Source organism: Rana temporaria, chromosome 3 (assembly GCF_905171775.1).
Source record: "Rana temporaria chromosome 3, aRanTem1.1, whole genome shotgun sequence".
Lineage (NCBI taxonomy): Eukaryota > Metazoa > Chordata > Amphibia > Anura > Ranidae > Rana > Rana temporaria.
In genome coordinates this window covers 447957348-447978798 of record NC_053491.1, presented here as the reverse complement: position 1 = coordinate 447978798, position 21451 = coordinate 447957348, and the positions used below count along the sequence as shown (strand labels likewise).

The following is a 21451-nucleotide window of genomic DNA, read 5'->3' as shown; positions in this document are numbered from 1 at the left end:
GAACGCAAAGCATTCTTCAATTGGATGACATGGAGAGACAGGGCAGTGACATCACAATCTCCACCTTGTCCAATCAGAGAACACTGCACTTTTTATGCCCTCCTCCTCAACCAGTCCCCCTTAACCACCTCCCACCTGCCCGACGACTTTTTACGGCCACAACGTGGCTCTTAGGCTCCATTCACACCTAGGCGTATTGTCGCCTGTAGCGCGACGCTATTGCAGCCTGCAATACGCTGGAGGGGTGATTTAACATTGTCGGCTATGGAGATGGTTCACATCTCCACGCCGAACGCCGAAATGCCTGAAGCTCAAAACAAGTCCCGGACCTTTTTTTCCAGGCGGCGTTCGGCATAGCCGACAATGTTGATCACCCCTCTAACGTATTGTTAGGCTTAAAAAACGCTGCGTTTTGTCGCGACAAAACGCTGCTATTTGTCGCGGTAAAATACGCCGCGTTCAGGTGTGAATGCAGCCTTAATTGCCGGGAGGCTGTCTATATACGGCCTCCAGCCACTGGGGGGCGCACACGCCCGCCGCGTCACTCAGGTGCCGATGTGCGTGCCTGTCGGCCGCGATGTCCGCCAGGTACCCGCAATCGGCAGTCACAGAGACAGGGACATGGATCTCTGTGTGTAAACACAGAGATCCATGTCCTGTCAGGGAGAGGAGACCGATGGTGTGTCCCTTGTATATAGGGAGAACCATCGGTCACCTCCCCCCACAGTTAGAGACACTATGCAGGGCACACATTAACCCCTTCCTCACCCCCTAGTGTTAACCCCTTCCCTGCCAGTCACATTTATACAGTAATCAGTGCATGTTTATAGCACTGTTCGCTGTATAAATGTGAATGGTCCCAAAAATGTGTCAAAAGTGTCCGATGTGTCCGCCGTAATATCGCAATCTTGACAAAAATCACAGATCGCCGCCATTACTAGTAAAAATAAAAAAAGTCATAATTTTATCCCATATTTTGTAGGCGCTATAACGTTTGCACAAACCAATCACTATACGCTTATTGCGATTTTTATTTTTACCAAAAATATTTAGAAGAATACGTATCGGCCTAAACTGAGAATTTTTTATTTTTTTTATTGGATATTTATTATAGCAAAAAGTAAAACATTTAGGGCCAGATCCACGTAGCGCGGCGCTTTGTTATGTCGTAACTTACAGCATATTTTCTGTATCCTCAAAGAATTTGCGCCGTAAGTTATGGCGGCGTAGTGTAACTTTGGCGGCGTAAGGGCGCGCAATTCAAATGGATGAGATGGGGGCGTGTTTTATGTTAATACTTCTTGACCCGACGTAAATGAAGTTTTTTTTAACGGCGCATGCGCCGTCCGTGGGGGTATCCCAGTGCGCATGCTCCAAATTTACCCGCAACAAGCCAATGCTTTCGACGTGAACGTCATTCTATGCAAAGCCCTATTCGCTAACGTTTTACGCAAACGACGTACACGACAGAAAATTCTACGCTGGCCCGACGTCCATACTTAACATTGGCTACGCCTCCTATAGCAGGGGGTAACGTTACGCCGAAAAAATGCGCCGGCCGGACGTACGTTTGTGGATTGGCGTATCTAGCTATTTGGAATACTCGACGCGGAAATCGACGGAAGCGCCACCTAGCGGCCAGCGTAAATATGCACCTTAGATCCGACGGCGTACTAAGACGTACGCCAGTTGGATCTAGCCCAGCTTCAGGCGTATCTTGTTTTGTGGATACAAAACAAAGATACGCCGGAGCAAACTAGAAGTTACGCGGCGTATCAATAGATACGCCGTCGTAACTTCTTCGTGGATCTGGCCCTTAGTTTTTTTTCAAAATTGTCGCTGTAGCTGCTGACCTTTAATATAAGAACACGCACCCACCTGTGTGTTACCTATGCGCTGCATACATGCAGAACGGTGTAAATCCAGCTTAAAATAAGGGATTTACATTGCGATATGCAGGGAATAGAAGAGCAAAAGGGCAAATGATTGTATTGACTTTGGGGCAAACCCGAACCTTACACCCCCGGGCCCCCGGCGCTGTTGTGTAGCCCCAGTACAGTGCACTGCGCACATTTACTGCTCAGTATCAGGCAGTGCGTGGGTTAACAGTACGCTGCACATGAACGCCGCCCCGTGTCCCTGCATGGTCCATATCCCCCAGGAATGCGTGACATGCAGAACATGTGAGCCGGGCCACACAGACAGACAGCACATGATGTACCTGCCAACCTCACTCCTTCCAGCTAGGATCAGACCCAATGAGTGCTTACCTGGAGGCCAAGTCATTCCTGCCCAATCACACTTCATTTTACCTTATATTACTTTATTTATAGGCATTTATACCCTCACTGGCCACATTCTTAGGTACACCTTGCTAGTACCGGGTTGGACCACCTTTTGCCTTCATTCTTAACCACTTAAGGACCGGACCAATATGCTGCTAAATGACCCAAGGGGTTTTTACAATTCGGCACTGCGTCGCTTTAACAGACAATTGCGCGTTCGTGCGACGTGGCTACCAAACAAAATTGGCGTCCTTTTTTCCCCACAAATAGAGCTTTCTTTTGGTGGTATTTGATCACCTCTGCGGTTTATATTTTTTGCGCTATAAACAAAAATAGAGCGACAATTTTGAAAAAAAATTCAATATTTTTTACTTTTTGCTGTAATAAATATCCCCCAAAAACATATATAAAAACTTTTTTTCCCCTCAGTTTAGGCCGATACGTATTCTTCTACCTATTTTTGGTATAAAAAAAAAAAAAAAAAAAAAAAAAAATCGCAATAAGCGTTTATCGATTGGTTTGCGCAAAATTTATAGCGTTTACAAAATAGGAGATCGTTTTTTTTTTTTTTTACTACTAATGGCGGCGATCAGCGATTTTTTTCGTGACTGCGACATTATGGCGGACACATCGGACAATTTTGAAACATTTTTGGGACCATTGTCATTTTCACAGCAAAAAATGCATTTAAATTGCATTCTTTATTGTGAAAATGACAGTTGCAGTTTGGGAGTTAACCACAGGGGGCGCTGTAGGAGTTGTGTTGCACCTAATGTGTGTTTACAACTGTAGGGGGGTGTGGCTGTAGGTCTGTCATCATCGATTGTGTCTCCCTATAAAAGGATCACACGATCGATGCCGCCGCCACAGTGAAGCACGGGAAAGCCGTGTTTACATACGGCTCTCCCCGTTCTTCAGCTCCGGGGAGCGATCGCGAGGGGGCGGCTAGAAACGAATAGCCGCGCCGTCGTCCCGGATCGCTCCCCGCTGGTATCCGACTGCCGCATGTAGCGGGGGGGGGGGGGGGGGGGGGTGGGGGTTGGGGGGTCCCGATCCACGTCTAGGCAGGGACGTAGAGGTACGCCAATGTGCGTGCCATTCTGCCGACGTATATCTACATGCGGCGGTCGGGAAGTGGTTAATGGCATAGATACAACAAGGCGTTGGAAACATTCCTCAGAGATTTTGGTCCATAGTGACAGGATAGCATCACGCAGTTGCAGCAGATTTGTCGGCTGCACATCCATGATGCGAATCTCCCGTTCCTCCACATCCCAAAGGTCCTCTATTGGATGAGATCTGGTGACTGTGGAGGCCATTGGAGTGCAGTGACCTCGTTGTCATGTCCAAGAATCCAGTCGTGAGATGATTGGAGCTTTGTGACATGGTCAGGGCCGGTGCTACCACTAGGCAAACTAGGCAACCGCCGAGCACGCTATGCTGCCTAGGGGCGCCCGGCCACTGGTCTTCCTACGCTGTTCTCTCTGCAGCAAGCAACTAAGTCTCAGCATCAGCAGGCAGCCACAGGTCCGTTCGCACATAGTGTCAGAGGCGCACATAGTGTCCCGACTCCCGAAAAGAATGGAAGAAAGCAAACATTCATTGATGGGCGCTGGTGAGGCTGCATTTGATGTGCGCTGGTAGGCTGCATTTGATGGGCGCTGGTAGGCTGCATTTGATGGGTGCTGGTAGGCTACACTTGATGGGTGCTAGTAGGCTGCATTTGATGGGTGCTGGTAGGCTGCACTTGATGGGTGCTAGTAGGCTGCATTTGATGGGCGCTGGTAGGCTGCACTTGATGGGCTCTGGTAGGTTGCATTTGATGGGCGCTGGTAGGCTGCACTTGATGGGCGCTGGTAGGCTGCACTTGATGGGTGCTGGTAGGCTGCACTTGATGGGCGCTGGTAGGCTGCACTTGATGGGCGCTGGTAGGCTGCACTTGATGGGCGCTGGTAGGCTGCACTAGATGGGCGCTTCATTAAAAAGGTGGGGTATACATGGGCAGGGCTAAGGGGGCGGCAAAATTAGGTTTCGCCTTCGTCAAAAATCCTTGCACCAGCCCTGGACATGGTGCATTATCCTGCTGGAAGGAGTCATCAGGAGATGGGGACACTGTAGTCATAAAGAGATGGACATGGTCAGCGACAATACTCAGGTAGGTTGTGGCGTTTAAATGATGCTCAGTTGGTACTAAGGGGGCCAAAGTGTGCCAAGAAAACATCCCCCCCCACCATTACACCACCAGCCTGACCCGGTGATACAAGGCAGGATGGATCCGTGCTTTCATGTTATTTACACCAAATTCTGACTCAGATCAGGCAATGTTTTTCCAATCTTCTATTGTCCAATTCTCAGAACTTCAGCAAGTCGTCTTCACCGCGTCTAAATGCCTAAATGCATTGAATTGCTTCCATGTGATTGACTGATTAGCAATTTCTGTTACTAAGCAATTGAACAGGTGTACCTAATAAATTGGCCAGTGAGCGTAGAATGCCAGCAATTAAGGCTGGGTTCACACTACGATTTTCCCGTCCGTCAGCCGCATACAATTTATATGAAAAAACGTATGCGGCTGAAACGGACGTAAACGTATGGAACCGCACATATGTGCGTTTTCCATTGACATTAATGTTAAAAAAAAAACGTATGCGTTTGCCATACTGTTTCAAAAACGGCCGCAAAACCGTGGTTGAACACGATTTTGCGTACGTTTAAAAAACGTTTTGCCAGCAAATCGTACGCACCCGGATGCATCTGAGTGCATACGATTTGCAATGCATTGTCTATGTATGAGTTTTCCCGTACGGGCCTGTACGTTTTCAATACTGAAAACGTATGCGGCTGACGGACGGGAAAATCGTAGTGTGAACCCAGCCTTACACAGCACTTTACATACTGATCTTTTCATCAGTCCCTGACTTTATGGAGCTTACAATCTAAGCTCCTCATCTCATACATACACATATAAGGGCCAATTTAGACAGGAGCCAATTAACCTACCAGAATGTCTTTGGAATGTGAGGGGGGAAACCCACGCAGGCAGAGGAAGAACATGCAAACTCCATGCAGATAGTGTTCTGGTCAGGATGTGGGCACTAAAGCAATCGGTGGCATTTGGGCACATGCACAGGAGTCCCCCTCCCCCCCCATGCGTGCACAGATGCACCACACAGTGGCAGGGATCTGTGCATGCCCTGAATCTTGTGGCGTGTACACCCTTGGTAACACAACACAGCTGGTTTACTAAAACTGGAGAGTAGTGATGAGCTCCGGCGTGTTCGCACAGTGCACGTGCAGAGCCCGCCAGGAAGTCTGCACGGCGCTGTGCGAATCACAGGCAGGGAAGACATTGTCTCGATGCTCGGCTGCAGAGATCGGGAAATGTCTCCCTGCCTGTGATTAGCGCAGCGCCGTGTAGACTTCCTGGCGGGCTCTGCACGTGCACTGTGCGAACACGCCGGAGCTCAGCACTACTGGAGAATGCAAAATATGGTGCAGCTCTGCATTATAACCAATCAGCTTCCAGTTTTTTTTTGGGTAAAGCTTACAAGGGGTTGTAAAGGAATTTTTTTGTTTCCCCTAAATAGCTTCCTTTACCTTAGTGCAGTCCTCCTTCACTTACCTCATCCTTCCATTTTGCTTTTACTTTTAAATATCCTTATTTCTTCTGAGAAATCCTCACTTCCTGTTCTTCTGTCTGTAACTCCACACTGTAACGCAAGGATTTCTCCCTGGGTGGCGAGCAGGAGGGTCAGGACTAAGGATAAGCTCCGGCGTGTTCGCATAGAACACGTGCAGAGCCCGCCAGGAAGTGAGCACGGCGCTGTGCTAATCACAGCCAGGGAGACATTGCCCAGATGCTCGGCTGCAGGGATTGTGAAATGTCTCCCTGGCTGTGATTAGCGCAGCGCCGTGCACACTTCCTGGCGGGCTCTGCACGTGTTCTATGCGAACACGCCAGAGCTCATCCTTAGGACACTCTCTACTTTGTAGATATAGAAAGGAGCTGTGTGTTAGTGGGCATCCTGACACTCCTGCTCGCCCCCTCAAGAGGCTTTCTCCACACCAGGGAGAAAGCCTCGCATTACGGTGTAGTTACAGACAGAAGAACAGGAAGTGAGGATTTCACAGAAGAAATAAGGACATTTAAAAGCAAAATGGAAGGATGAGGCAAGTGAAGGAGGACTGCACTAAGGTAAAGGAAGATATTTAGGGAATTTTTTTTTCCCTTTACAACACCTTTAAAAGGGGTTGTAAGCCCTTATGTTTTTTCACCTTGAATGCATCCTATGCCATAATAATATGTTTAAGGATAAAAATATACACCTAGGCATGCAAAACAATGACTACTATTACAAATAAGTTTGAAAAACCTATTGGCCGCGCACCCTGGACTATTATCAAATAATATAATATTGAATATTTAAATAAATGTGATAAAAAAATGTATATATATAAGCAGCCCATGGTGAGACCAAAAAGGTCTAGTGATAGTAAAAAAATGTTATATATAAATAAATTTCATACCGTGTTTAAAAATCCCAAAGTATCATAACAAATATTAACGTCTATAAACCACCACCAAGTTCTCCAATCCAAGTGAAAAGGTGGAGTATTCTTAATTGCTGTGAGGAATAAGCTCCGCCTTCCACCGATAATTAGGCAACCATTCTACTCACCAGACCGACATGACACTCATTACAGGTAAGTCAAATAATCATGGGTAACAATGAAGATGTATCCTCCAGTGTGATATATCCGCCAACGATGATCATTTTCTTTACTAAAACAATGACTACGGCCTGGTGGGGCTTGGGGTCTGCATATTAGGTACTTAACCACTTCCATACCAGGCACTTATACACCTTTCCGCCCAGACCAATTTTTAGCTTTCAGCGCTGTTGCACTTTGAATGACAATTGCGCGGTCGTGCTACACTGTACCCAAACTACATTTTTATCATTTTGTTCCCACAAATAGAGCTTTCTTTTGGTGGTATTTCATCACCTGTTTCTGTTATAAAACATTGTAAATAAGTACGTTTTCTCCTTCACTGATGGGCACTGATGGTACTGCACTGACGGGCACCGATGAGGTGGCACTGATGTGGTGGCATTGATAGGCACTGATGATGGGCACTAATATGCGGCACTGATAGGCGGCATGGATGGGCACTGATAGGCGGCATGGATGGGCACGGAAAGGGCGTCACGGATGGACACGGTTAGGCGTCACGGATGGGCACGGATAGGCGGCATGGTTGGGCACGGATAGGCGGCATGGAGTGGCACTGATAGGCGGCATGGATGGGCACTGATAGGTGGCACAGATGGGCATAGATGGGCACTGATAGGTGGCACTAACACATGTGCTGTACTAATGAATGCCAAACAATGCCTGCCAATCAGTGATGCCCATTGTGGGCACTGATTGGCATCCATTATTTCTGTCATCCCTGGTGGTCTAGTGTGTGTTTTGCATCCCTGATGGTCTAGTGGCATCCCTGGTGGTCCAGTGTGGGCATCCTCGGGGGGGCTGTGCTGATAATCGATCAGCACAACCCCCCCTGTCAGAGGAGCAGCCGATCGGCTCTCCTCTACTCGTGTCTGATAGACGCAAGTGAGGAAAAGCCGATCACCGGCTTTTCCTGTTTACATCGTGATCAGCCGTGATTGGACACGGCTGATCACGTGGTAAAGAGTCTCCGTCGGAGACGCTTTACCTAGATCGGTGTTGCGGGGTGTCAGACTGACACTCTGCAACAACGATTGCCGCGTTGCGCGCCCCTGGTGGCGCGCAGTGGCTCAATATCCTGAGGATGTCATATGACGTCCACTCAGGATATTGAAACCACTTTGCCGCCGTCTTTTTGCATAAGGTGGGCGGCAAGTGGTTAAATAGGAAGTAAAATCTGATTGGTTTTACTTCCTCTTTTGTTCCCTGCAAACTAAAAGCATAATGGGCTAGTATGCATCGCATACTAGCCCATTATGTGCCACTTACCTGCAAATGAAGCCCGCGATGACCCGCGTCCATCTTCACCCCTCTTCCTTTCGGGGCCATGGACTCCAGCTCTGTGACTGGCTGGAGTCACGTGAGAAATAGCTCCTACACCGCGCAGGTTTAGGAGATATTTCCAGTACCTACAGGTAAGTCTTACCTGTAAGTAAAAGTGGTGTGTAAGGGTTTACAACCACTTTAAGGACTGCATGTGGCCCTCAGGTCATACAGTAGTTTGGGCACTGGGGCCCAGATTCCCAAAGCACTTACGCCGACGTATAACAAGTTACGCCGACGTAAGTGCAAATGTGCGCCGTCGTATCTGTGCGGCAGAGCCACAAACAGACATGCGCCTAAAACCAGGCTACACCCCGCCGGCGTAGCTTTCTCACACCGGCGTAGGGTGGGCGCACATTTAGGCTCGGCGCATGGTGCCGCTCCCATTGATTAGCCATTCAAACATGCAAATGAGGGAAATACGGCGATTCACGAACATGCGTGTGCCCGGTGCATTCTACGCGTAAGCTGTACGTCCGGCGTAAAAATATTCCCCATAAAGGTGCAACCCAGCAACAGACATGCACAGGTCTGCACCAGGGAACACAACCTGGCGTATTGTGCATTGGACGTGTGTCTGGCTGGGCGTACGCAGTGATCCGGCGTAGCTTAGGCAGTTTTGCCGGCATGGTTGTGAGCAGGCGCATGGGGTTGCGTCCACATCACGGCGCATGCGCAATTAGAGCACCTGACAGTTTTTTATTGCTGTCTGTGTCCCCGTTAGGGAGATTGCTCCTCCCAGTTAGTCCTGTTTACCATTATCATTGAAAGTGAAAGTCAGGCTGGGTTCACACCAGTGCAAATTGGATGTGTGTTTCCACCACATCCAATTTGCATGTCAGGATATTGTGACTGGCTCTCTATGTTCACACATTTCCGCAGCGGCTTTGGTGTGAATTGCACAGGAGCCCTGTGCGTCTTTTAGTCTGTTTTAGGTACGAATTCAGCCCAAAATTCTCTCTTATGTATTATTTATATGTGTGGCTATACTATCTAGAGTTGATTGCTTTTCAGAGGGTGTTTGACAGGCGTTATGTCGCTTCCTCGCCATCTGCTTTAAGTCTCAAAGTGCAAACCCACCATACTACACCGTGCACTGAGTCGCAGTGCTTTTGCGATGTAGCTCCATGAACTTCAATGGTTATGATAGCGGGGGCCACACAGGACCCCTTCAACGGGCATAACACAAGCTCAAGTGTAATATTCCCAATGCACACGTTCCTGAAACTGGCTGTGGTCTCCGATGGGTGCTGTAGTGACCACGGGTTGGACCACGAGAATGTTCAAAGCAAGAAGTATGTCACCGCACACCAGGATCTCCAAGACGGGTCCACAGATTTATTCTGTGATCACATCATGGTTATAACTTCTCCCTGCACTATGCACCCACCAGGAATCTCTCCCTGCGCTATGCACCCTCCAGGAACCTTTCCCTGCACTATGCACCCGCCAGGAACCTTTCCCTGCACTATGCACCCGCCAGGAACCTTTCCCTGCACTATGCACCCTCCAGGAACCTTTCCCTGCGCTATGCACCCTCCAGGAACCTTTCCCTGCGCTATGCACCCGCCAGGAACCTTTCCCTGCACTATGTACCCGCCAGGAACCTTTCCCTGCACTATGCACCCTCCAGGAACCTTTCCCTGCACTATGTACCCGCCAGGAACCTTTCCCTGCACTATGCACCCGCCAGGAACCTCTCCCTGCGCTATGCACCCGCCAGGAACCTCTCCCTGCGCTATGCACCCGCCAGGAATCTCTCCCTGCACTATGCACCCGCCAGGAATATCTCCCTGCACTATGCACCCTCCAAGAACCTTTCCCTGCACTATACACCCGCCAGGAACCTTTCCCTGCGCTATGCACCCGCCAGGAATCTCTCCCTGCGCTATGCACCCTCCAGGAACCTTTCCCTGCGCTATGCACCCTCCAGGAACCTCTCCCTGCACTATGCAACCGCCAGGAACCTTTCCCTGCACTATGCACCCGCCAGGAACCTTTCCCTGCACTATGCACCCTCCAGGAACCTTTCCCTGCACTATGCACCCGCCAGGAACCTCTCCCTGCACTATGCACTCACCAGGAACCTTTCCCTGTGCTATGCACCCTCCAGGAACCTCTCCCTGCACTATGCACCCGCCAGGAACCTTTCCCTGCACTATGCACCCGCCAGGAACCTTTCCCTGTACTATGCACCCTCCAGGAACCTTTCCCTGCGCTATGCCCCCGCCAGGAACCTCTCCCTGCACCCTCCAGGAACCTCTCCCTGCACTATGCACCCGCCAGGAACCTCTCCCTGCACTATGCACCCGCCAGGAACCTCTCCCTGCACTATGCACCCTCCAGGAACCTCTCCCTGCACTATGCACCCGCCAGGAACCTCTCCCTGCACTATGCACCCTCCAGGAACCTCTCCCTGCACTATGCACCCGCCAGGAACCTCTCCCTGCACTATGCACCCGCCAGGAACCTCTCCCTGCACCATGCACCCTCCAGGAACCTCTCCCTGCACTATGCAACCACTAGGAACCTTTTCCCTCTCCCTAACAAGCATTGTCTCTGTTCATGACCTCCAACTCACTCCAGGTGTGCTCAAATGGCCCTGGTCCCCTAATTTATAAGGTCCCACACCAAGATGGCTGCCATAGATCACCAGAAGTTGAAGCATTTATCTAGACAGCCGGTTCCTCTGAGACACCGATAGAGTCCATGATGGGACAATTTCCCTAACAGACTCCACTCCATCTGTATAATGACACAGTGCTACCTACAGGATGGAGGGGGAACTTCAGCCTAGCTATACCCTGGCCGTCTATGCAGTGTGCCATTTGAGTTTTTTTGTCAGGTCCATCCCAATGATCATTGGGCCAGGAAGGGAGGATAAAAAAAAAACAGGAGTTCTAACGCTTACCTTACTCTAGGAGTTACCAACTCTTCCCAAGACTGAAATAAAAACGCTTGGCCTGGAGTTGACAAGCAATGGTCTTATCTGTCTGTGACTTATCACTACTACAGGCCATAAAATGCCACCTCTGCATGCTTAATGGTTATACATAGTAAGAAACACAAAGGACTGAAAGACGTAAAGCCGCCACCTATACATTCCGATCCACAAGCCCTCCAGGCAGAAGTTTCCTTGTATCCGCCCAGCCATTGGAAACATGTACAGTATGTCTCCCTCCCTTTGTATATGATGTGTAAACACACTTGTTGTGTGACCTTTGCTCATATATAGGAACATCGCAGACACATCATGCTTGTTTTCAGAGGGGAAGGCTCACATTGTATTCAGAAGTAAGCCAATTACAGTAATATGGCTGTTCAATGAGGGATCCGGACATGGCCACTTACAGCAGGACTAAAGTAGAATTAAAAAAATATGTGCTAGCTTTTATCTATCCATATATTATATTATAATACATATACAGTGCCTTGAAAAAGTATTCACACCCCTTGACATTTTCCACATTTTCTCATGTTACAACCAATAACGTAAATGTATTTTATTGGGAGCTTGTATGAAGCAGCTGAAAATTTAGTGAAAGGAGGTTCTACAAAGGATTGACCCAGGGGGGCGCTATACAAATGTACATCACACTTTTCACATATTTATTTGTAAAAAAAAAAATTGAAAACAATTTATAATTTTCCTTCCACCTCACATTTATGTGCCACTTTGTGTTGGTCTATCACATAAAATCACAATAATTTACATTTTGGTTGTAACATGACAACATGTGGAAAATTTCAACGGGGGTATAAATACTTTTTCAAGGCACTGTATATATAATATGTCATCCTGCATAGTATAATCTGTTTATTTCCTAAGCATTGGGCTGGTTTCACGCCACAATGCACGGCGCAGGTTCTCAACTGCAGCCCCTGACATCGCCACGGTAGAGTGTCAGAGGCTACAGACATACTAGAATGATGGTCAGAGACTGCAGACATAATACAGATGGTGGTCAGAGACTGCAGGCATCCTGCAGATGATATGCAGAGATCTCAAACATACTAGAGATGATGGCAGAGACCTCAAACATACTAGAGATGATGGCAGAGACCTCAGATATACAACAGTAGACAATCAGAGTCTGCACACATACTACAGATTAGAGCTGCACGATTAAACAATAAAAAATTGCGATCTCGAATCAACCCCCCTCACTATGCAGAATTTCTTGATTCATTCATGTAACAAGTGTAGAGAGTTCTCTGCTCACTCAAAAGAAGAAGAAAAAAAAAAAACAGGCAGCCTGCCAAGTTTTTCACAACATTGTCTGTGCTGGTGGTAGATAACTAGAAACATTGTAACTCTTCTTTCCTAGATCAAAGGGATGAACTTCTGTGTGTAAATAAGCAAAGTTTAACCACTTAAAGACTAAAAGGCCCCTTTCACACTACTGCGACTTCAAAGTCGCGCAATTTTACCGCGATTGTGATTCTCATTTTAGCCAGAATCTGCATCTACTGCAGATGATGGTCAGAGACTGCAGAGATCCTGCAGATGATGGTCAGAGACTGCAGACATACTAGAGATTAGGGATGAGCTTCGTGTTCAAGTCGAACTCACGTTCGACTCGAACATCGTATGTTCGACTGTTCGTCGAAATACGAACGTTACGGGCTGTTCGCGACAAATTCGAGTGGCGTGTCACGGCCCATAATTCACTGCGGCATCGCAGTGCATTGCTGGCTGATGATTGGCCAAGCATGCACTATGACCCGCATGCTTGGCCAATCACAGCTTGCAAAAAACAGAGAGCCATAATTGGCCAAACCCAGGGTGGCTTTGGCCAATTATGGCTCAGGGGGTTTAGTACACGTCCCACACTATATAAGGCCGCCTGGAAGTCGGCCTTGTGTAGTGGGTTACAGAGAGAGAGAGAGAGAGTGTCATTTTTTGCAGTTAGATAGAGCAGGTAGGCTAGTCAGTTAGAGTTACAGGGCCAGATCCACAAAAGTTACGCTGGCGTATCTATTGATACGCCGCGTAACTTCTAGGTTGCTCCGGCGTATCTTTGTTTTGTATCCACAAAACAAGATACGCCTGAAGCTGGGCTAGATCCGGCTGGCGTACGTTTTAGTACGCCGTCGGATCTAAGGTGCATATTTACGCTGGGCGCTAGGTGGCGCTGCCGTCGATTTCCGCTTGGAGTATGCAAATTAGCTAGATACGCGAATCCACAAATGTACGTCCGGCCGGCGCATTTTTTTACATAGTTTCCGTAAGGATTTTTCCGGCGGAAAGTTACCCCTGCTATATGAGGCGTACTCAATGTTAAGTATGGACGTCGTTCCCGTGTCGAATTTTGAAAATCTTACCTCGTTTGCGAATAGAGCTTTGCGTAGAATGACGTTCACGTCGAAAGCATTGGCTTGTCGCGGGTTAATTTGGAGCATGCGCACTGGGATACCCCCACGGACGGCGCATGCGCCGTTCAGAAAAAACGTAATTTAGGTCGGGTCAAGTAAAATTAACATAAAACACGCCCACATCTTTATCATTTGAATTCCCCGCCCTTACGCCGGCAGATTTACTCTACCCGGCCGTAACTTTAGAGGCAAGTGCTTTGTGAATACAGCACTTGCCTCTCAAAGTTGCGACGGCGTAGCGTTACTAGGATACGCTACGTCTGCCGAAATATATGATGCACTACGTGGATCTGGCCCACAGTGTGTAGAGGATATATATGCATCCCAGGTGTTGTATATATATTTATACACTGTATTGAGTTTAGCTAGATCCGCTCTTCCTAATATACTGACAGGCAGGTAGGTGATTGTGCTAGCTGAAGTATTTTCATGTGGTGTACTGTCTGTGTCCTCTGCACAGTGTGCACCTAAAGCTACGTGGTATGTGTACTGTCTGTGTCCTCTGCACAGTGTGCACCTAAAGCTACGTAAAGCTGGTGTTCTCATATTTAATTCCTACAGGCAGAGATCTGCTCATATTAATACCAATTCATGATCTAATATTTCACAGCAGGGCCCATTCCTGCGCCCACCAAGAGTAACTGTGAGGACTTAGTGTTGTGGGACCAGCGCCGGCACCAAAGGCCCAATTTTTCTACCACTGTTCAACAATGGCATGTAATTACAATTCTTTATACAATAGTTCACAGCAGGGCATTCCAGTGCCCACCAAGACTAACTGTGAGGGCTTACAGTGTTGTGGCAACACCAACACCAAGGGCCCAAATTTCTGCTGAGTATATACGGCAGGCCCCTACTTTCAAACATCCAACTTACAAATGACTCCTACTTGCAAACGGAAGGAGACAACAGGAAGTGAGAAGAAATCTACACCTAGGAAGGGAAATTCTCTTCTGTAAAAGGTGTCTCCTGTCCACTGATGCTTTATTACCAATCCTTGTTTCACTAAAAAACCCACATTTTCAAAAAATCATTTGTCATTGGGACAGAAAGTGAATTGCAATCTTCTGAACAGATGCACACAGACAGCAAAACAAATGTTACAGGGGTGATACCCCTTCTCTATGTTTTCCAAAAAGCTTAAAAATAGATTTTATGGCTGGAGCTACACTTTAAAAAACTACCAGTTGCAAATTACAAACAGATTCTACTTAACAACAAACCTACAGTCCCTGTCTTGTTTGCACCGCCTGTATACTGCTGTTCAAAGTATATAGGGCCAAAGGGGCTGGTAATGACCTGGGGGGAGGGGAAACCCATGCTATTTTTCTCAATGATTTTCATCCGTATTGTCAAAATGACTTTTTTCTTGTAATCTCAGGGACAGTTCTAAACACGGGAAACATGTGCCACTTCACAGGCATACTATAGACACCCAGCAGGTACGATATTTAAAGGAATTTTTCAATTTTTTCTCACTTTAAGCATCATTAAAATCACTGCCCCTGAAAAAACGACTGTTTTTAAAACTTTTTTTTCCATTGCTACATGTTCCCTGGGGCAAGACCCGGGTCCTCAAACCCGTTTTACGACAACAACTTGCATATTAGCCTTTAAAATTAGCACTTTTGAATTCGAACATTCGAGTCCCATAGACTTCAATGGGGTTCTAAAAGTTTGCGCGAACATTCAGGCCGTTCAAAGGTTCTGGTGCGAACCGAACGGGGGGGGGGGGTGTTCGGCTCATCCCTACTACAGATGATGGCCTCTGATATACTACAGTAGATATATAGAGACTGCAAACATACAACAGATGACAGTCAGGAACCTCAGACAAACTGTGTTCTGGAAACCAGATACGCTTAAATTAGGCTAAGATACGAGCGGCGTAAGTCTCCTACGCCGTCGTATCTTAGGGTGCATATTTACGCTGGCCGCTAAGTGGCGCTTCCGTTGAGTTCGGCGTAGAATATGCAAATGAGCTAGATACGCCGATTCAGAAACGTACGTGCGCCCGGCGCATTTTTTTACGTCGTTTTACGTAAGGCTTTTTCCGGCGTAAAGTTAGTCGAACAAATAGCTGGCCTAGCCAATGTTAAGTATGGCCGTCGTTCCCGCGTCGAAATTTGAAAATGTTAACGTCGTTTGCGTAAGTCGTCCGTGAATGGGGCTGGACGTAATTTACGTTCACGTCGAAACCAATACGTCCTTGCGGCGTACTTTGGAGCAATGCACACTGGGATATGTCCACGGACGGCGCATGCGCCGTTCGTTAAAAACGTCAATCACGTCGGGTCACCAGTCATTAACATAAAACACGCCCCCATGTTCCACATTTGAATTAGGCGCGCTTAGGCTGGCCCATTTACGCTACGCCGCCGTAACTTAGGAGGCAAGTGCTTTGTGAATACAGCTTTTGCCTCTCTGACTTACGGCGGTGTAGCGTAAATACGACACGCTACGCCGACTCACTAATACGCCGCCGTACCTGAATCCAGCTATAAGGGTGCAAATGGTGCACAAAATGCACCCAGGGTGTAATGTCTGTGATAATGTCAGAGGAAAGGCCAGTCATGTCATGATTGATTCTGCATGGTCACAACCTTCCAAGATGAAAAAAATTGCAAAACTCTGCTTGTTACCATTCTTCCAGCACACCATGACAAAATGCCATATATAGGAGTTCATTTTTTTTCCCGTACACCTGAACATATGCTTAGATTGCATGACGAATCATTCCACTTCTCTAGGTGGTGATCATTTATTTTACAAGCAGCATTTTTGTCACAAATGTTTGGTCCTGGTCATAGATGTCAATTTAAAGAGAATCAGTCACCAACAGGTGTTTGTAATAATCAGATCTCCACTCTGGAATTGCTAGAACAGTGCAGCCCCCGCCTCTCAGAGATGACTTGGTTTTTATTTGCTTGTATTCTCTCCCTGTCAGACCAGAAAGGTCAGGGTGTAAGGCAGGGGCGTTGCTAGGTGGCAAAAAGACCAGGGGCTTCAGCCCGAAGTGTCCAAAGCCGGAACCAGGGGGGGGGGTGCGGTGGCGGTGGTATTTTGGGGTGGCGGAATTAGAGGTGTTGTATGTGGAGTAGCGTTTTTTTGGGGCTGAGCGGTGGGGTTGTGTGACTTACCAGTGCCCATCAATGCTGACCAGTGCCCATCAATGCTGACCACTGACCTACCTGCATTGACCTACCTGCACTGACCTACCTACATTGACCTACCTGCACTGACCTACCTACATTGACCTACCTGCACTGACCTACCTACATTGACCTACCTGCACTGACCTAATGTGCACACTATAAAAATGTTGTCGTACGTTAACTCAGCATCCGATTTTTGTTTAATTAGTACGGTTTTCGTGCAAAAAATAATTGTAAGAGCAAGACTATGCATGCTTAGAAACAAAAGAATACATACAAATCTATTCAACACATTACGTCACTTCTGACGTTGTATTCTGTCATACGAAAATTTTCATATTGTGAGTAACCTCTTCACTTCCGACATGAGACAAGCACGCCACAAAAAAAGGACATTCGGTCGTCTCAAAATCTAAGCGTGTGTACGAGGCTTAACACTGGGATGACATGTCTGTTCTGACAGGGAGAGAATACAACTAAATAACAGCACACACACACCTATTCCTGAGGCCTCGTACACACAACCGTTTTCCTCGACAGAATCCATCAAGAAACTTGGTGGCAGAGCTTTTTTGCCGAGGAAAACGGTCGTGTGTATGCTTTTCATCGAGAAAACTGTCGAACTCGACGAGGAAAAAAGAGAACAAGTTCTCTTTTTCCTCGACGGGAGTCTCAATTTCCTCGTCGGGCTGGTTTTCGACAAGAAACACAATCGTGTGTATGCTTAGAAACCCGCGCATGCTCAGAATAAAGTATGAGACGGGAGAGCACCTTCGGAAAAAGTATCGTTTGTAATGGAGATAGCACATTTGTCACGCTGTAACAGACTGAAAAGCGCGAATCGTCTCTCACCAAACTTTTACTTAACACGCAGTAACATGAGATTAGCAAAAGCAGCCCCAAGGGTTGTGCCAGTGGAATCGAACTCCCCCTGCCGTCGTATGTGTTATACGTCACCGCGTTTGAGAACGAGGAGATTTGGTCTTGACCGTGTGTACGCAAAGGAAGCTTGTCAAGTTTCTCGACAAGCCTAACAAGAAACTCGTAGAGGAAAACGATGTGTCTTTTCCGACGAGTTCCTCGGTCGTGTGTACGAGCCCTGCACTAAAACAACAATGCAATAGTGGAGATTTCTATTATTAAAAATGCTGATTTCTTCCCTTTTCTCTTTCAGGATAAAGAATTTGAGGGCAGATTAAGGATTAAAACTCTTAAATTATATTTTAGACCCCTTTCACACTGGGGCGGTGTGGGCGTTGGCGGTAAAGCGCAGCTAGTTTTAGCGGCGCATTTTGGCCTCTTGCGGGGCGCTTTTAACATAACAAAAAAAGAGTTAACATCGCTCGTGTTGCGGCGCTGCCATAGCACTTTGCAGGCGCTTCGACAGCGCTGCCCATTCACTTCAATGGGCAAGGCGTATTTGGGAGTGGTGAATACTCCGCTCCTCCACTATCCCAAAGATGCTGCTTGCAGGACTTTTTTTCCTGTCCTGCAAGCGCACGGCCCCAGTGTGAAAGCACTCGGGCTTTCACACTGGGGTGGCTTGAGAGACGCTTTACAGACGCTACTTTTAGAGATAAAAAGCCTGAAAAGCACCCCAGTGTAAAAGGGGTCTAAAGGCAAAACTTTTTTTTCATTTTGGATAGAGTAAAATTTCGAAATAATTTTCTTTCGAAAATCGTATCAAAGCATTTTCGTACGAATTTCGCACCATTAGTGGGCTGCAGCAACAGCCGTTTTTCGTTGCGGCAATTAAATTTGATGAATCGGACATGTTGGAAATGTTTTGAAAAACAAACGATTTTCTAATCAATGATGGGAGAATCGTGCGAGAAATGTAATAGGAAAAAAAAGCGCATGTGCAAGAAAAGAAAATTCCCGGAGAGAAAAGAATATTCCTGGGCACGACAATTATTTTCTGTAGCAACATGAAGGCTTGGTCGGCCGAATTTCAAAAATCAATGATGTCATCATCGGATCACAAAAAAAACGAACTTTCTGTTTTTGAAAAGAAAATTTGTTCGAAATTCGACCGTGTATGGCCTGCTTAACCACTTGCTTACTGGGCACATATACCCCCTTCCTGCCCAGGCGAAATTTCAGCTTTCAGCACAGCGTCGCTTTAAATTAAAATTGCGGGGTCGTGCCTCCCAAACAAAATTTACGTCCTTTTTTTCCCACAAATTGAGCTTTCTTTTGGTGGCATTTGATCACCTCTGCGGTTTTAATTTTTTTGCGCTATAAACAAAAAAAGAGCGACAATTTTGAAAAAAAAAAACACTATTTTTAACTTTTTGCTATAATAAATATCCCATTTTTTTTTCTCAGTTTAGGCTGATATGTATTCTACATATTTTTGGTAAACAAAGAAAATCGCAATAAGCGTATAGTGATTGGTTTGCGCAAAAGTTATAGTGGCTACAAAATAGGGGATAGAATTCTGACTTTTTTACTAGTAATACGGCGATCTGCGAATTTTGTCAAGACTGCGATATTGCGGCGGACACATCGGACCCTTTTGACACATTTTTGGGACCATTCACATTAATACAGCGAACAGTGCTATATAAATGTGACTGGCAGGGAAAGGGGTTAACACTAGGGGGCGAGGAAGGGGTTAAATGTGTATCCTGGGAGTGATTCTTACTGTGGGGGGGAGGGGACTGACTGGGGGAGGTGACCGATGCTGTGTCCCTATGTACAAGGGACACAGCATCAGTCTCCTCTCCCTGACAGGACGTGGAGCTCTGTGTTTACACACAGAGCTCCACGTCCCTGCTTTGTCATTGCCGATCGCGGGTACCCGGCGGACATCGCGGCCGCCAGGCACGCGCATCGGCATCTCGGGGACACGCCGCCGCACGCGCGCCCCCCCAGTGTCCGGAGGACGCGAGGACGTCAAAAGACATCCTCCCGGATTTATAGAGCCACCTTGAGGCCACCTTTTTACTATGGCCCGGGACTCAAGTAGTTAAGGCCAGCCATACACAGTTCAGCAGGAACTGGCCGAGATTCAAACCATTAATGGACAGGCTGAATGTACCAGGTTGATCATTTGATCAATTTGGGTACAACCAGCCTGCCGGATTCGCTTCTGATTATCGCAAGCAGCTGCTATAGCCGCCAGCGATAATCGCTGTCTTTTCCCTTTTGCTATCGGTGTGAGAGGCAATCCCTCCAATTAAAAGTTGTCACCAGAGCTAGTGTCCCCATTGGAAGATATCCCCTCTATTGCTGTTCTGGTGACAACCCAAAGTTTGTGATTTTCTTTCACTTTCACTCTTGGTGATAATGCCGATCAGAATGAATAGAGAGGGTGACTGACTCTTCCTAACAGGTGCACAGACCGCAATAAAAACTGATAAACTGACTGTTTTAATCCTTCTCCACTCCACAAAAAAAAAAAAAAGAAGCTTTGCCTTTAATTATAGTCCTTGAAAACAAACGAGCCATTTCACCTAAGGCAAAACCCTCCCGCTAAAAACAGAACACCTGTTCCCAGCTGGAATGAACTGACTTGCAATGTTCAGGTCATGGCCTGCCGTAATCCACACAGTGTCCTTTCACTGGCATCTGGACTGACAGGACTGTAGAATCCAGCCAGTGTAATATTCCGGCTCATTAGCAGGAGGATGACATTGTGTAATTTACTAAACCTCACACACCCCGTCCTGCTTGGGGCATTCTATAATCCCCAGACACACAATGCCCAAACGCCAGATTAATAAAACTGACAGAGCAGCAGGAAGTAACAAAACTCTAATCCCGGCCTAATGCCGACACTCCATCCCCTCACAGAGCGCCAGACACAGGCCCAGTCATACACTGCAGGCCCAATACAGCAATACAAACCCCATGTCCTGTGTGGGGTTAGAATCACTATCTTTCTCTTATTTTATCTGCTTTCATTGTCATCTTTAAAGGGGGGTTCCAGTCATTTTTAATGTTTATCAACCACTTGCTTACTGGGCACATAAACCCCCTTCGTGCCCAGGCGAAATTTCAGTTTCCGGCACTGCGTCGCTTTAACTGACATTTGCGCGGCCCAAACAAAATTGACGTCCTTTTTTCCCCCACAAATAGAGCTTTCTTTTGGTGGTATTTGATCACCTCTGCGTTTTTTATTTTTTGCGCTATAAACAAAAAAAGAGCGACAATTTAAAAAAAATATATATATTTTTTACTTGTTGCTATAATAAATATCCATTTTTTTTTTTAAAAAAAACGATTTTTTTCTCAGTTAAGGCCGATACGTATTTTTCTACATATTTGTAAAAAAAAAAAAAAAAATCGCAATAAGTGACTGGTTTGCGCAAAAGTTATAGCGCCTACAAAATAGGGGACAGAATTATGATTTTTTTTTTTACTAGTAATGGCGGCGATCTGCGATTTTTATTGGGACTGCGATATTGCGGTGGACATATCGGACACTTTTGACACAAATTTGGGACCATTCACATTTATACAGCGATCAGTGCTATAAAAATGCACTAATTACTGTATAAATGTGACTGGCAGGGAAGGGGTTAACACTAGGGGGTGAGGAAGGGGTTAAATGTATTCCCTGGGTGTGTTCTA

At 46.9% G+C, this 21451-nt stretch overlaps 1 protein-coding gene across 3 annotated transcripts in view; it reads right to left on the bottom strand.

Annotated features, from left to right (window-relative positions):
* The window catches only part of PALM3 (paralemmin 3), an 88832-nt gene that overhangs the window by 42283 nt on the left and 25098 nt on the right, over nt 1-21451 (bottom strand). The window contains exon 1 of one of the 3 annotated variants that reach the window (XM_040346592.1): nt 6813-6925. The exons of the other annotated variants lie outside the window; for them this stretch is intronic. The gene's annotated coding sequence lies outside the window, so the exon portion shown is untranslated. Of the gene's footprint in view, nt 1-6812; nt 6926-21451 lie in introns of those variants that run through there. 3 annotated transcript variants of the gene reach the window in all.